Here is a 16718-nt window from a genome sequence, read left to right as displayed (position 1 = left end):
TCCATCACCTCCCCCCTCGCCATGGGCCCTGCATTCCATCCTTCTTTCCCTTTGCTTTCACTTCCTCCTCCACTTTCTTTTCCGCCAGCTTTCTCTCACCGTCTTGTGCTTTCTTTTTCTTGGGCCAGTTTTCTTTTGTACAGTTTTAAGACGTTTTCTCTCGATTTCGCCTCCAATGTACTTTCTTTTTTGGAGTTTCTATATTTTTGGATTTTGATTAGTTTGATTAGTTTTGGGGGGTAGTAGTTTGTTCGTTGTACTTGATGTTATTGTTACTGCTACTACTACTGCTACTGCTACTACTACTACTACTACACCTAGTACAACTACTACTACTATCACCACCACCACCACCACCACTGCGACTGCTACTACTACTACTACTACTACTGCTGCTGCTGCTGCTGCTACTACTTTCATCATCATTATTATTATCCTCACCTCTATTATCATCATTAGCATTATTTTCATCTTAATCATCGTAATCATCAACCTTAACGAAGCCTGTAAAATGACGAGGTATCCATCCATCCATCCATCATCCAATCCTACGTTGCCCCATGAGGGGCGTAGGAGCCCGGGGCTAGGCAGTTGATCTCGACATTTAAGATGAGAGTGACCAGCCTCACTTATCCCTGAGCGGCAATACATGAGCAATCAACCCCAACCACTCCTTGGATATAAACCTTCACCGGCTCAATCCGATTGGAGTGCAATAATTACCCATTAAACCACCAGGTGCCAAAATTTGGTTAGATGGTTACTGCCCAGCGTAGTAAATGCTTTCTGGCGTACAGGAAACCATTTGGCTTGTCACTCAGTGTAGAGTCACCCACAGGCAGAAGGAAAAGGAAAGGTTGAAGGAAAGAAAGACAGAAGAGGGAGTGTAAAGTCACCCGTAGGCAGAAGGACGAGGAAAGAATGAAGGAAAGAAAGACACATGAGGATGGAAGGAAGAAAGGATGGAGGAGAGGACTGGGCAGACATCCGACAGCAGCACTACATCGAGTGAGTGGATGGTGAGCGCCAGTGGCGTCACCAGGGGGGGCTAGGGGGGGCAAGGACTCAGCCCCCCCAAAATTGCAGCCCCCCAAAATAATAATAATAAAAAATCACCAGCTTACATAGTATGCTTGCAGCTCGACATTGACCCACCTAGCTTTCCCCCAACCCCCTACCGCCAATCCACTTTTATTCGTGCATCCATATTAGTTTAATACAATATTATTTATAGCTATATAATGTGATTGATTATTCACAATTTACGAAAACCTATGACTCAAACCATAATAGATATAGTTTCCCATACTTTTTCCAAGCTTGGTTTTCTTTGAAATATATTTATTGCACAAAGAATGCAGGATTGTATTACATTTATCAGACTTATTATATATTTACAATATATAATATGGTATATATTAATCACGAAGCTTTAAAATTGGATTATGCAGTCTAAAATATCTGATCTATGCAATTTTTCACAAATTCGAATGTTCAGAGTATCGGAACTCGGAATGTTTGTTTACATTGAGAAGTGTTTGTGAACTGTGGCTAAATCCTGTGTTGTTTTCGGTTTTATTTGAATGTATTGGTTTCAGTGGCTGTTTAGACGTTACTACGTTCCGGTATATTGCTAGCCACCTCACTTTACCTGTTCATTTTTGTTTTTACGGATATGAGATCTAGCCTGTGCTCTATATAGTCAGCAGTACTTGGTTCAGTCGACACGACTGCCAGAACTGAATGCCGTTTCCCTTTTAGAGGATATTCTGCATTAATACATTTGCGGATCTCAGCCAGCAGCCACTCAAGTGATGAAAAGGTCATTTAAAAATCCTCAGGGACAGGGTGACATAAGGAAATTCTTTCTCACCCGCACCTCCAAAGATGACTCGGATGAATGCCAAGAAAAAATGGCTGTTATTGGGAATGAGGTGCCAGAAGCAACCCCAGATAACCCCAAAGCTGAACCCATTCAGACATGTGTAAGTAGCCCTAAATCAGACTAGTTCAGTAGTCATTTTATGAAGCTTAGGCCAGGATTTTTTTTTATTGATTTATTTTTAAATTGACTAGGCCTAGGCTATTTCTCATTGTTGCAAATATATTGTCCTAAACGTACAGAGTGGGAAAGTAGGCTAAAACTCTCTCTCTCTCTCTCTCTCTCTCTCTCTCTCTCTCTCTCTCTAATATATATTATATTTTCTCATAATTTTTTTAGCCACCGTCCAGCACAAGTGATAACCTTGATATACCTGCTGAAGAACCGGCACGAGATCTATTTTATAATTTTTGTTTTTTTGTGAATGGCTTTGTTTTCCTATCACAGTACCGGTAATGGAAGATAAATTTTGGCAATTATATCTATATACATTGAATAAAGAGCTTTTTTGAATTATCAAATTTAATATGTCAAGTGGGGTTGGTGGAGGATTAGTGCCCCTCCCTGTAAAACAATTAACTCTGAGCCCTTGGCCACCCCGTCTGGGATACATGGCGTCTGGCAATGAATGAATGAATGAATATGGTAAGACTAAGAAACCGTTATGATACCACATAATACTAGCAATTGAAGAAAAACTATTATCTGCAAAAAAGCTTTATACAATTACCTTGTACACATTATATCATAAGGCTTACTGATACCTGGTATTACTGTAGGCCCATCAATATTCATGTGTCCTATAAGTTTCTTATTAATAGCCTGTGAGACCTTATTTTACTTTTTCTTCATCTATAGGCCTCAAAAATGCCTCTAAAACTGCTCAATTTCCGAAAAATTTTCCGGGGAGGCTTACAGCTCCCCCCGTACCCCCCAGCTGCATAGGCTCGCTTCGCTCGCCCCCCCCCCCTTCTACCTACACCAGGGCTACAGCCCCCCCAAAATCTGACCCCTGGTGACGCCACTGGTGAGCGCCTTCGTATCAGCAGTAATAAATCAGACATCTCTAAGCAAGCCCCAAGGCAGGGAAGGGATGCGTGGCTAGGGACTTAATAAAGGAAGATTACCCCCTGCTATGTTCTGAAGAGGGGTGCCTTCGTGTAGACGCGACGATATAACGCGGTGGTTCTTCTGCCCGGTATATATATATATATACAGTATATATATATATATATATATATATATATATATATATATATATATATATATATCTCCTTAACTTCCTTCTCATCCCCCGAAAGGGAGATGGTGGTCTATTGGAAATAGTTAGCTTCAGCCTGCAATCCACTGGTTTCATGTTCAGATGAGCCTCGGACAACAACAACAGCTACTACTACTACAACTACTACTACTACTACTACTACTACTACATAACCTACTACAACATAACAAGGACGCAATACTTACCTTTACCGAATTTTTAAAGATCGTGGAATTTCGGTGTCGGTCACATGGGTATCGCAGTCGAAAAATAAAGGTCGTGGCCTTAAACCTTAAATCGCGAAGTGGAGTTCAAACCTATATCTTTTAATAATCATTTATGGAACGCCTGTGGTTATTACGTGTGGTTAGCCTGCATCCCTTATTATAGAGTGCGGTCAGCAATAATATAGAAAGGGTAAACACATTCCATCTGACTCACTCGCTTCAGAAATTATCGTAAAAAAATAGGGACCTTGCATTCCGCTTTGCAATTTAATATTTAAGCGTACGACCACAAGGCTTAAATAACTACGTACTGAAACTTTGTCCATTGTGAAAATTTAACATTCTTGGCCCCACTTGGACTCTAGCCGAAACTGTCGCCTCATCATTATAAACAAAACTCCAGCCTGTGCGTGTTATATCCCACCCACACTGACACCAGAACCGACCATCTTGAAAAGTGAATTAAATTGGGGAAAATACCGTTTTACTTGACTACGTACTGCACAAACATTTTAACTGCCAGAATATTGAAGTGACAGTGAGATGCGGAAGACTAGAATGTTAGCCACTGAAAAGGTATGGTCTTTGTCTAGTTTTCATCCCTATATACACAAGCAGTCAGAATATGTCCGATTTCGGCCTCTCTGTGATCGAATTCTCTTCTTCTCCTCCTCCGCAAAATCATCATCATCATCATCATCATCCCTAACTCTTTTACCACCTAAAGTTGGGGTCAAGTGAAGTCCAGAGAGGAAAAATAACTAAATAGCTAACTAACTAACTAAATAAATAAATAAAAATAAAGAACAATAAAAAATGCCCACAAAAAAAGGCCGCACTCAGATTCACTCACCAGTTAGATCCCAAAGAGCAAGACAAAAATGATAAAGGGAAAGATATAAGAAAAAGGAAAAACGTGCCGTGCCTAATCAGACGGTCCAAACTTTCCTACACTCACCATTCAAGACCCCGGAATCCTGCCTCCATTTAAAACAACACATTCACAGGGTTCAGGGCACACCACACAAATCCCGGTCACCGTCTTTGTCTGGTGTCTGCGTTGGTATGCCGGACTTTCCAAACGGACGAGAGTCCCACCGACCTGCCAGATATCGGTCTTGTGGAACCGTCGACCGTACGTACAGTCCTGGTGTAGTGATGGTACTTGGCTCCTGGTGTAGGGATGCTCCTGAAATAATCCTGATTTTTGTCGTGGCGTTGTCCTCATATCTTTAAGCATAAAATATAATGCTCAAGCCCCTTCCCTCCGATGACATGTTGTATATTCTGTTCTTGGTACCATCAGGCTATTTGATTCAGCTATGGGATAAACTTTCAAACGGGTAGTTCGAAATAGTTTTCATGAAACACGCTCCACGTGTGTACTAGAAATCTGTCCCTAAGTTTAAAAAAATCGTCTGGTGGTATAAGAACTCTTAAAACATAAAAATCGTCAGGTGTTTGTAGGAATAAAACTCGTCCGCGGATTGAAGGGGTTGGAATATACCCTTGTGATGCTGTATAGACATGACGACGGAATGGCCACGTGACATGCCGGGAAAACGCCTTGGCCCGTATTCTCCTCGGTTAAAGAAGTTCCCTGCACCTTCTCATGAGCGAATTATTTTGTTTATTACACCTTACTGTTCTGCTCTGTTCTGTATTATTTAAATCCTTCAAACATTCCCTAACCTCTCCTAAGCGAATTGTAATGCTCATCACACCTTACTGTTCTCTTCTGTGTTATTTAAATCCTCCAAGCACCTTTACACTCTGCATAAATAATTATGTATACGATATTAACCTATATCCAAAAAACAAACCGCTAATGAAGAAGTGCTAGGGAGCTTTCTAACCCAACGAGAATAGGGACCTTGTGGGAAAAGCTTGTGATGAAGAAGATAAAGCTGGATTAACCTCAAGATGGCTGGATGATTTCACACAGAGGGTGGAAGTTACTGTATAATCCCCCTGAAAACATTGCAAAAATAATTCTTTCGAGTTGGAGTATAGAGAGATTTGCAGGATAGAAAACAAATAATTTTTTATTAAGCAATTTTGTCCTCTTAAATCCAGACTAAGCGAAATACATGTGTAGATGATCCATTATGACGAGTGGAAGTGATTGGAGGGGAGAGAGACAGGTTTGAGAAAAAAATATAACGAATTCAAACTCCAACCTGTTTCTTTCTTCCCCCAAACATTTGAAATAAATATCTTAACAGGGTATATCTATTTATTTATTTATTCATTTATTTATTTATTTAGTTAATGCATTGTTTGAGAGACGAACCAACTGAGATATTTTGTATGTTGGTGGCAGTAGAGATTTTATGCCTCGTGTGGTATAATAATCTTAGGACAAAGTTGAGAAGACGTTGTTTCACTGACTGTACTTCATCATCATCATCATCATCGTCATCTTCGTCACTTTTTTAACCACCATTACCACCACCATCATCACCACCATCACTTTCATCACCACCACCACCACCATTACCACCACCACCACCACCACCATCATTATCATCATCATCATCATCATTTTAATCACCACCACCACCACCATCACCACCACTACCATCATCATCATCATCATCATTGCGATCCCCGTTTAAAGATGACCGAGCTTACAGAGAGAAAAAAAAAATTAAAAGGAGGGGGGAGGGGATTGCGGCGATGTCAAGGAAGAAGATTAATGGAGGAAGATTAGTTTGGGCTGAACAGAGACCAGGTAATTATAAAATGCTCATAACATCTGCTCTAACAGGGATTAGGTTAGGTTTGGTTAGTTTAGGTTAGGTTAGGTTGGGTTAGGTTAGGTTAGGTAAGGTTAGGTTAGGTTAGGTAAGGTTAGGTTAGGTTAGGTTAGATTAGGTTACGTTAGATTAGATTAGATTAGGTTAGGTTAGGTAAGATTAGATTAGGTTAGGTTAGGTTAGGTTAGGATAGGTTAGGTTAGATAAGGTTAGGTTTGGTTAGGTTAGGTTAAGTCAGGTCAGGTCAGGTCAGGTTAGGTTAGGCCAGGTCAGGTTAAGTTAGATTAGGTTTAATTGCAGAAGTGGTGTGTGGCTTCATCTCATACTGGCAACACTGTCGAAATACTATGTGTTTTGAAAAAGGAAAAAAAAAAAAGGATAGAAACAGCACAGACTTTATTATATTCAGAAAATGGAAAAGAAAACGGTTAGAAACAGAACAGAGTTTATCAGTGACGGAAAAAAAGAGAAGAAAAAGGTTTTATTTATAACAGACGAAAGGGAAAAGGTTAGAGACAGCAGATATTTTATTTTTACAAAGTTAATATTAGCTATACATCCGTGGGTTCCTTTGACTCACTCTTAGCTTAATAAAACCGTTCAAAGTTAGCTGTGAAAAAAAAATACTAGAGAGAGAGAGAGAGAGAGCCTGGATGAACAGATAACGTCAGCATCGAGTGTGTTTAATTAATCTGTGCAATATCCCATACCTGGCATTCTGGTCCCGTAGAATTATGAAGGTGTTATCTTTGTGAAGGGGTTAAAACAGTGGTTTGCAAACTTTTCTAATTCTGGCCCCCTCTCTCTGAATGACACGTTTCCTGCGCCCACCTTCCTCAAATACGGTATTTGTCTGGCATAGTTGGCACATGTCGATGTCATAGATTCATAATCTTTGAAATTGTTTATATATTCAGATAACAGGATTTCTTATTCATATCTGAAATATTTTTTCCATACTTAGAAATTACTGAATTCCATGATAATTCATAGTTTTCAAATATAATTACCCTCTTTATCAAGCCTTCACTCCCCCCCCCCAGGCAGCCCTTCGTGCCCCCCTAGGGGGGCGCGCCCCACAGGTTGGAAACCACTGGGTTAAAGGCACGAGCTGCTTAGAATATACAAGAGGATACTGAAGTCTAAAGTGCAGAATTAAGCGCTAAGGAAGAGGTGTCATGAAATCTCCCGAGCCTCTTAGAATATAACCTACAAGAAGATATGATTATTGAAGTCAAGTGTGCAAAATGAATAGCTGAGAAAATGGTGTTACGAAGCTTTTTATATCTACCTTGACTATAAAATTAACATGACTCTGTGTATTCTTATGTCTGTTTTAGAGGATAATTGTACGCCTAGTTAAAATGAATAGGGTATAAGGAGATTATTATTGTTATTATTATTATTATTATTATTATTATTATTATTATTATTATCATTATTATTATTATTATTATTATTATTATTATCATTATTATTATTATCATTATTATCATTATCATTATTGTTATTATTATTAAAATCATCATCATCACCACCCCCACCACTACCACCACCAACACATCATCATCATCATCATCATCATCCGTATTATCATTATCATCATAACCTTCCACCATCACCACCACCACTACCACCACCACCACCACCGCCACCACTAGTCACGTTACACCCAGCCATTCATGCATACACTGCCTACCTGTACACTTAATACACTTTACCTGACCACCTCTATGCATTCTCACGTCCACTGCAGCGGGTTTTTCTTGTCGCTTGCTTAGCCTTCAAGAATTTCCGGTTGGACAGGTAGAGCGCCCCGGGAAAGATGAACGATTGCAACGGGAGCTGCATTGCAATCAACACCCTTATTACCGTCATTGTTATTATGATGATGATGATGATGATGATTAATATTATTATTATATTAGCATTATTATTGTTATTATTATTATTATAATTATTATTATAGCCTAGCCCCGGGCTCCTTCGCTCCTAATGGGGCAACGTAGGATTGGATGATGAATGATGGATGGATTATTATTATTATTATTATTATTATTATTATTATTATTATTATTATTACCGGTATTATTGAGAGGTAAAGAGCGTTAGGATAGATGAAGAGTTTGCAGTACGATCATTATCATCATCATCATCATCATTATAAAAATAAGCCTTACTTCCCAGTAATATATAGAGTGGTAACAACAACAACAAGAACAAGAACAACAACAAAAACAACCATCATCATCATCTATAACCCAGTTCCAAATGAGAGAGAGAGAGAGAGAGAGAGAGAGAGAGAGAGAGAGAGAGAGAGAGAGAGAGAGAGAGAGAGTCCATTCGCTCATCATACAAACTTTCCAAATTGTGATTTTTAAACAAGCAAAGAACCAGAACAAAAACGGGCCAACCTATAGTCTGTTCACTTTAACTGGGCATAAAATTGCCATCTCTCCATCTTGAATGCTGATCGACATGAGATTAACACTAGAATATGGTGCTAGTCACGAAGAAGTGCTATGGATAGGATGTAGAGCCATAGTATTGTCTTTTTCTGCCACTGAGCTTTTTTTTTTTTTTATGCGAAGAATAAGGAACCAAAGGCCATGAGCCAGCAATAACTGTTCCATCCAAAAGAAAAACAATATACAAGAGAGAGCCAAATTGAAGATCCGTTCATTTCGAGATGCCTGGACACACTGCGTTTGAAAGATTGGAGATAATAAGAAGCATGAAATACAGACAGAAGGAGACAGTTCCAGAGGTGACCTGTTGCATAAATGAAGGACTGGGAGTAACGGTTAACTCTTGCATTAGAGAGTTGGACAAAAAAGCGATGAGAGTTTGCTGCTAGACGGGTGCTACGCGCCCGTCGTAGAGGTGGAGGAATGCATGCAGATAGTTGAGGGGAGCAGTGACCACTGAAATAGCGATAGAAAAGAGATAAAACTACGAGAAGGACGCTGCAATAGGTTGAAAATTTGGACCAAGTTAAACTGAATGAAGTTTAGTAAGAACGAAATGATCCAGATGTCACCATACTCTCACTGGTTAGGGAGACTCCCTAACGCGATTTCCTAAGCGATTTGTTTTGCTTTTTACACCTTACTGTCCTGTTCTGTGTTATATAAATCCATCCAGTATCGCCACACTCTGCATGAATAACGTACAGAAGGATATTAACCTCCCGTATCCAATAATAAATCGCTAAGGAAGAGGTGTCACGAAGAGTAAGGGTCCTAGGCTACAAAATATCTTTCCTTCACTGGAAAAAATTGACAGACGGTGGAGAGAATAGAAAAATTAACCCCTTCACTACGACCGCGCATTTTTTTTTTCATCTAATTCCTGCTGCCTTACGACGATTTTGCTGAGCCTCGAAATGAAACTCCCGAACACATCCTCCTTAGCGATTTATTTTTGGATATGTCTGGTTAATATCCTTTTCTACGTTATTTATGCACAATATGGCCATATTGGAAGGCTTTACATAACACAGAAGAGGACAGTAAGGTGTAATAAGCAAAATAAATCGCTTACGAAAAGGTGTTAGGGGGCTTCCTCAGTCCACAAGAATACGGGGCCAGGAGTCAGGGGCTTTTGGAATGCCGTCTCTAACCCCCCTCTCCCCCCTAAAAATAATCGAAATATCTTCTTCGAGGTGAAAAAATCGTCTGAAAATTGTGAGAATAATATTTCTAAAAAGTAAGTCCTCGGGCTGAAGTGGTGAAGTGGCTATGGCAATGGAGGGGTTGAGAGAGATTTACTTTAAGTTGAATAAAATCGTCTTAAGCTTAATACAATCGTCCTAAGCAAAATAAAAATCGTCTTGGGCTGAATAAAATCGTCCTAAGCTGAGTAAAATCGCCCTAAGCTGAATAAAATCGTCCTAAGCTGAATAAAATCGTCCTAAGCTGAATAAAATCGTCCTAAGCTGAATAAAATCGTCCTAAGCTGAGTAAAATCGCCCTAAGCTGAATAAAATCGTCTGGCTGGGAGAACTAAATTACAAGGATAGCACAGTGTTTAATGGGAAGAGAGAGAGAGAGAGAGAGAGAGAGAGAGAGAGAGGGAAGAAGGGAGGACGAGGCAGAGTGGAGGGTAGATAGACAGGAGGAGAGATAGGGAAGGAGGGGAGGAGAGGGTATGACTGATAAACAGATAGATAGACAAATAAAAGTAGGGGAGAAGAGGATAGATAGAAGGGAGGGAAGGAGAGGATAGATAGAAGGGAGGGAAGGAGAGGGTAGATAGAAGGGAGGGTAGAGTAGGGCAGATAGACAAAGGGGAGGGGAGGATAGTTAGGCAGAAGGGGAAGGGAAAATAGACGGAGGATAGGAGAGGATAGAGGAGGAGAAGGAGAGAGAACAAGGAGAGGAGGGAGGGAAGAGAGGATAGGGGAGGAAAGATATGGAGAGGAGCGAGGAGAGAGAGGATAGGGGAGGAGAGATATGGAGTGGAGAGGAGGGGGGAGGAGAGATATGGAGGGGAGGGGGGAGGGAGGAAGGAGTGGTATGACAGAGGGTAAGATGGAGGTAGAGACAGATGGATTGGGAGGGGAGGATGGAGAAGAGGAGGGGTAGGGGAGGGGAGGAGAGAGAGTTGGGGTAGGGGAGGGGAGGAGAGAGAGTTGGGGTAGGGGAGGGGAGGATAAAGGGGAGAGGAGGGGAGGGACCTTGACGTGAGTGAGTTAGGGATGGGTTGGTTAGAAGAAATGGAGGAGGAGGAGAAGAAAAAAATGTAGATGGAGGAAGAAGAGGAGGGAGTAAGAGGAGGAGGAAGTGGGAGAAAGAGGAGGAAGAAGAGGGAAGAGGAGGAGGAGGGGAAGGGAGATGAGGAGTAAATGACGATGATATAAAAATAAGAGAAAAAGCAGAGTACCAAAAAAAAAAAAAAAAAAAAAAACGCAATATAAATTTCTTCACATTCTTGTCAGTTTCTCTACTCCCATATTCCACAGCTTGAACGAAGAATAGAAGAAGAGGAAGAAGAAGAAGAGAAAGAAGAGGGGGAGGAGGAGGAGGAGGAGGAGGAGGAAGGGGGAAATAGGAAATATATGTTCAAAAGTTTACAGTCATTCACCAGTCTGAACGAGGAAAACAAGACAGACCAAACAAGAACAGGAGAAGACAAAGGAAGGGTAGAAGGAAGAGGAGAAAGAACAAGAGGAAGAGGAGGAGGAGGAGGAGAAGAAGAATGAGGAACATGGAGGTGGTAGGCACAGGGAACGTTGCGTAATATCACATCCTCCGTTACATTCCAACCAGGCGATGACACACACATACACATACACAGCTACCGTAGTTAATCCTCCAAACCGCTACAGAGAGGAAAGAAAACGGAAGAAATAAGGAAAAGGGAGTCGAGTGGATTTATTGATAGATTTCCTGGTACCTGTTCCTCGGCCATGTACGTAGTAGGCTACACGCTGCAAGAAAAAGAACACGGAGGGAGGAAAGACACCCATTAAGTACCGTACCATTATTTTCACTGAAACAGAGATTTCGTAGCACCTCTTCCTCAGCGAATAACTTGTCTACTGCATCTGTCACTGATGCATAGGGTCGATATATATATATACATATATATATCTATCTATATCTATCTATCTATCTATCTATCTATCTGACTAGTAAGACGTAATATGTAAACTAAGTCTAACCAATAAATGCAACGAAGTCTCCTGTGTCAACGAGTGAGAATGTACTCACTGACTTAAGAAATGTCGTAACACCTCTTCCTTGACGATTTGTTTTGCTTGCCACATATTAATATCCTCTAGTGTGCTACACCCAAAACATTACGACATTTAAAGGGAAAAAAAAAAGCAAAACAAAATCGTCAGAATAAGAAGTACTACGAAACAAAGGTAAACACTGCAGAAAGTAGACAGGGAATGGCTGGAAAAGAAAGGGGAAAAGAGGGGGAAGGGGGAGGAGGGGAGGGGATTAGGGAGGGGAGGTGTGGAGAGGGTAGGGCCGCGAAGAGGGGAGGGTAAGATTGGGGAGGGGATGAGGGGAAGGGGAAGGAGAGGGGAGGGAGGGGAGAGGCAGAGGAAGTGCGCACCTGGCCAGCGAGCCTCATAACCTTGACTATAGTAGACTCATTCCAGACTACTAATAGTTAATGTAGAGAGAGAGAGAGAGAGAGAGAGAGAGAGAGAGAGAGAGAGAGCATTGGTAAATAATAAAGAAAATGAAATATGGAACAGATGATGAACCATGAATGAGTTATTTTGTAATATTTCAATTTAATAAAAACTACCCCTGTTCCTACTACTACTACTACTACTACTACTACTACTATTACTACAACTACAACTATTAGTATTATTACCACTACTGCTACTACTACGACTTACTTTTACTACTACTACTACTACTGCTACTACTGCATATAATAATAATTATTATTATTATTATTATCATATTTTTGTTCTTTTCCCTCTCCTTGTTTCTTGAACCTGCCTCACCCAATGTCTTTAGTTGACAGTTAAGAATTTAATAATAATAATGATAATAATAATAATAATAATAATAATAATAATAATAGTAGTAGTAATAGTAGTAGTAGTAATAATAATAATAATAATAATAATAATAATAATAAAATTATAATAATTAAAAATAATAATAATGATAATAATAATAATAACAATAATAATAATAATAATAATAATAATAATAATAATAATGATGTCATGTTTAGTCGGAAATTACTTTTTTTTATTTTGTTTTTTTTTTTCTGCTCTTAGTGTTTCTGCCGTAGAATAATGAAGTAATGACTGCAAGCTTCATGTATGGAACCAAACGCACACACAGACGCACACGTACACTACACACACGCATAATCACACACACGCACACACAAACTCATGCACACATATATGCACACAGACCCATTCACACACACACACACACACACACACACACACACACACACACACACACACACACACACACACACACACACACACGCACACACACACACAAGCACGCACACGCACACGGAAGGCCAACTTGAGACCAACCCTGATTTAGGTTAGTCATATGTAATTTTAGTTTCATGTGTACCCTCGTGTGTGTGTGTGTGTGTGTGTGTGTGTGAGAGAGAGAGAGAGAGAGAGAGAGAGAGAGAGAGAATTGATAGGTTAAAATTTGGGGCACCTCTCTGTTAACGAAGACCATTCACTCCGACGACCCAAAATCTACCTTATCTTGCTCTCACTATACTCTGTTCATCTTAACTGGGCGTAAAAGTACAGTATCTTCGTCTTTGGGCTTTGGGCTGTAAGACAGAAGCTAGAAAATGATGGTAGTCACGAAGAAGTGCCGTGGAAAGAGTACCGAGCCAGAGCATTATCCTCTTCCGCCACTGAGCGACGTGAAATAAGCGCTAAATGTCAGAAATCTTCACCCACTTAAAATGAATAAACTATAGACGATTACTGTAGATTTAGTTTAGAACAAACCCCTCGCGGTGAAGGGGTTAGGGAAGGCTATGGGAGGTATTCTAGTGCTGACACCTTTTCTTTACCGGTTTATTTCCAAGTCTGCTCCGTTAATATATTTCTGTGTGTCCGATAGAGCCAGGATTCCGGAGGCTTGAATGATGAGTGAATGGAAGCGTGGCCCATTGGACTGGGCAAATTTGGGTTGTCTGGACACTACTACTCCTCACCCTGCCCTGAGGTGGGAAAGGAGGTCCGGATGATGATGATGATGATGATGATGATGATGATGATGTGTCATTTATGCAATTTATGTCGATATTAAAAACATGTGCATAAAACAGGACATAAGTGGGTAGTTAGGAAAATAAATCGCCGAGGAAAAGGTGCTTGGGAGTCTCCTTACCCAGGTCAAGAAGTCTCTCCAAATCTGAATGAAATCGTCTGGAGATGGCAATAAATTATCGAAAGAAACGAAACATTATAGGACTGAATGGATACAGCTGATATTGCCGCAGGGAAGGTAAGGCCCATTATTTTTTGTTATTATTTTTTTACATCCTTATTCAATCGCATGACGTAAAAAAAAAAAAAAAGTGACCTTCCTATCGATTGCGTTATGGGCAGCGGAATGCCATCTGGACATATCCGATCCTCACATTTGCTTTCAAACTGACTGTCGTGTAGATTAAGGGCTTGTTTATGTCTTCCTGTACGCAGTTTTCGTCCCTTCATTACGGTGTGTGTGTGTGTGTGTGTGTGTGTTCTAGATACTTCCACACGGTTTCATTTGGCTTCTGAAAGACCCCTCGTACTAAATATGTCAAGGAAACTTCTGTCTAACTCCTCCAGTTCCAAACGCCTCTCAAAACCTGAATAAAAGTCCCCAAAGATAGCCAGAATTGAAGAGAAAAGACGGCATTGTACTGAAGGGGTTAATAAAGAGGCTATTAGATTGAGGATTAAAAGTAAAGGAGAAATACCTGGTGTTAAAAAAGATAAAATCCCTGCCATACCAGCTAGGATTAATTACGAGGCCATCTAAGTCAAGTAATCCTTTAAAACATCGATTGGGATTTATCATAGTTGCGTAAATATTATGGAGGAAGCCAGAAGAAAAATATATTAACTTTATAAATAGTAGTCACAGAGTCTAGCTTCATTCTCACCCTCATTCTCAACCTTTGTTTTCATTCTCACCATTACCGCACCTGTACTGTATATCCCCCTTCACTCTCACTCTCACCTTTACCCAAGCTGCCACTCTCATTCTTACACTCATGCTTACACTTAATCTCACAGTCCACACTTGCCAAAACACACACACACACACACACACACACACACACACACACACACACACACACACACACACACACACACACACACACACACACACACACACACACACACACACACACACACACCAGCTTTCACAACTCCACATCCACACTCACCCTCATCATCACTATCATCATCATCATCACCCTCATCACACCCGTATATCCATCTTTTATTCTCAACCATATTCTCACTATCCCCCTCACTTCCACCCCGCCCTCACCTTCACCCTTACCCTCATCCACATTTTCCTCACATTACACTTCATCCACCACCCATACCTCCATCCCCACCCTCTCCACACCTGCCACACCTCACCATGATCCAACCTCCACCTCCCACTTCCCATCCTTACCTTCACCTCCACCCCTCACATCACACCTTCATCTGTCATCCACACCTGCACTCCCACATCCACACCCACAAGCCACATCTCTTACTGTCACTTCTCACCCTCGTCATTATCTCCACCCCTCACCCTCACACTCCCCACGCCTTCACCTTCACCTCTCACCCTCACCACACCTGTCCACACCTCTCATTGTCCACCCCTCACCTTCATTCTCAAATTCACTCTTACGCTCACCTTTGCTCTTTCTTCTCTCATATATTTACATCCCTCCCCCCCCCAACCCTTCACGCACCTATCACTCTACTCATCCTATCTATCACATTATGTATACTTCCACGCTTCTAATTCTCTTGCTGATAGGAAGCTGACTGACACCTCTCCCTCAGCGGTTTATTTCTGATTCTGCTTCGTTGCTATATTGTTGTGTGTTATTCATGCAATCTGTGTAATAAAAAGGATATAAGAAGCAATGAACAGGATATTAATGGGTAGTTTGGAAAATATATCGCTCAGGAAGAGGTGTTAGGGACCTTTCTTCCTCACTCACGGCATCTCACCCTCAGACTATCCTTAACCCTTTCAGCTTTGTGACTTATTTTGGTTTATATTTGATGCCTCCAGACGATTTAATCCAACCTAGTAATGGCCTGTCGTGCTGAAAGGCTTAATGAAGGCTGTATCTAACCCCTCCAGGCCGAAAAGTCTCTCCTAAGCTGAGTAAAATCGTCTGAAGATGGCAAGACTAAAGTATAAAAATGACGTTATTGTCGTGAAAGGATTGGCAATTGTGTTCTTCCCGCCCATTTGTTATAACATTGTGTGTGTGTGTGTGTGTGTGTGTGTGTGTGTGTGTGTGTGAGAGAGAGAGAGAGAGAGAGAGAGAGAGAGAAGCACATTTTTGATCTTACACCTTATGACTAGTTTCTCAAGATCCGTACTTTTTCTTGGAGGAGCTTTATAAACGTTTTCCAAAATTTGAGATAGAAAATTTCAAAATATCTAAATTCACCATAATCAGTAACATCTCCAGTAATGTAACATCATTATCATCATCATCAACATCATCATCATCATCATCATCATCGTCACCATCATCATCATCATCATCATTCATTCACCAACCTAACCTTGTTTTCCCACACCCAGTTTATCTTTACTCCTGCCATCTCCAGACGATTTTTTTTCAGTTTCAGGGAGTTTTTTTTTTTTTTTTTCGAATTGGAGCGGCTAGATTATAAAACTAACTAATAACAGATCCACAAGCTTGCCTATAGTCTTTTCACCTTAACTTGGCCAAGATTTTTGTCCTTCTGTAACTTATTTTACGTAGCTCAGCGGCGGATAAAGGCAGTGCTACGAATCTACCTTCCATCGATAGCACTTCTTCGTTACTAGTACCATATTCTACTGATAATCTTCCACGTGACTAGCAGCATACAAGTT

This window comes from Coenobita brevimanus, chromosome 43 (genome assembly GCF_032717465.1).
Source record: "Coenobita brevimanus isolate Jiangsu-jjx chromosome 43, ASM3271746v2, whole genome shotgun sequence".
NCBI lineage: Eukaryota > Metazoa > Arthropoda > Malacostraca > Decapoda > Coenobitidae > Coenobita > Coenobita brevimanus.
This window is presented reverse-complemented; position numbering follows the sequence as displayed.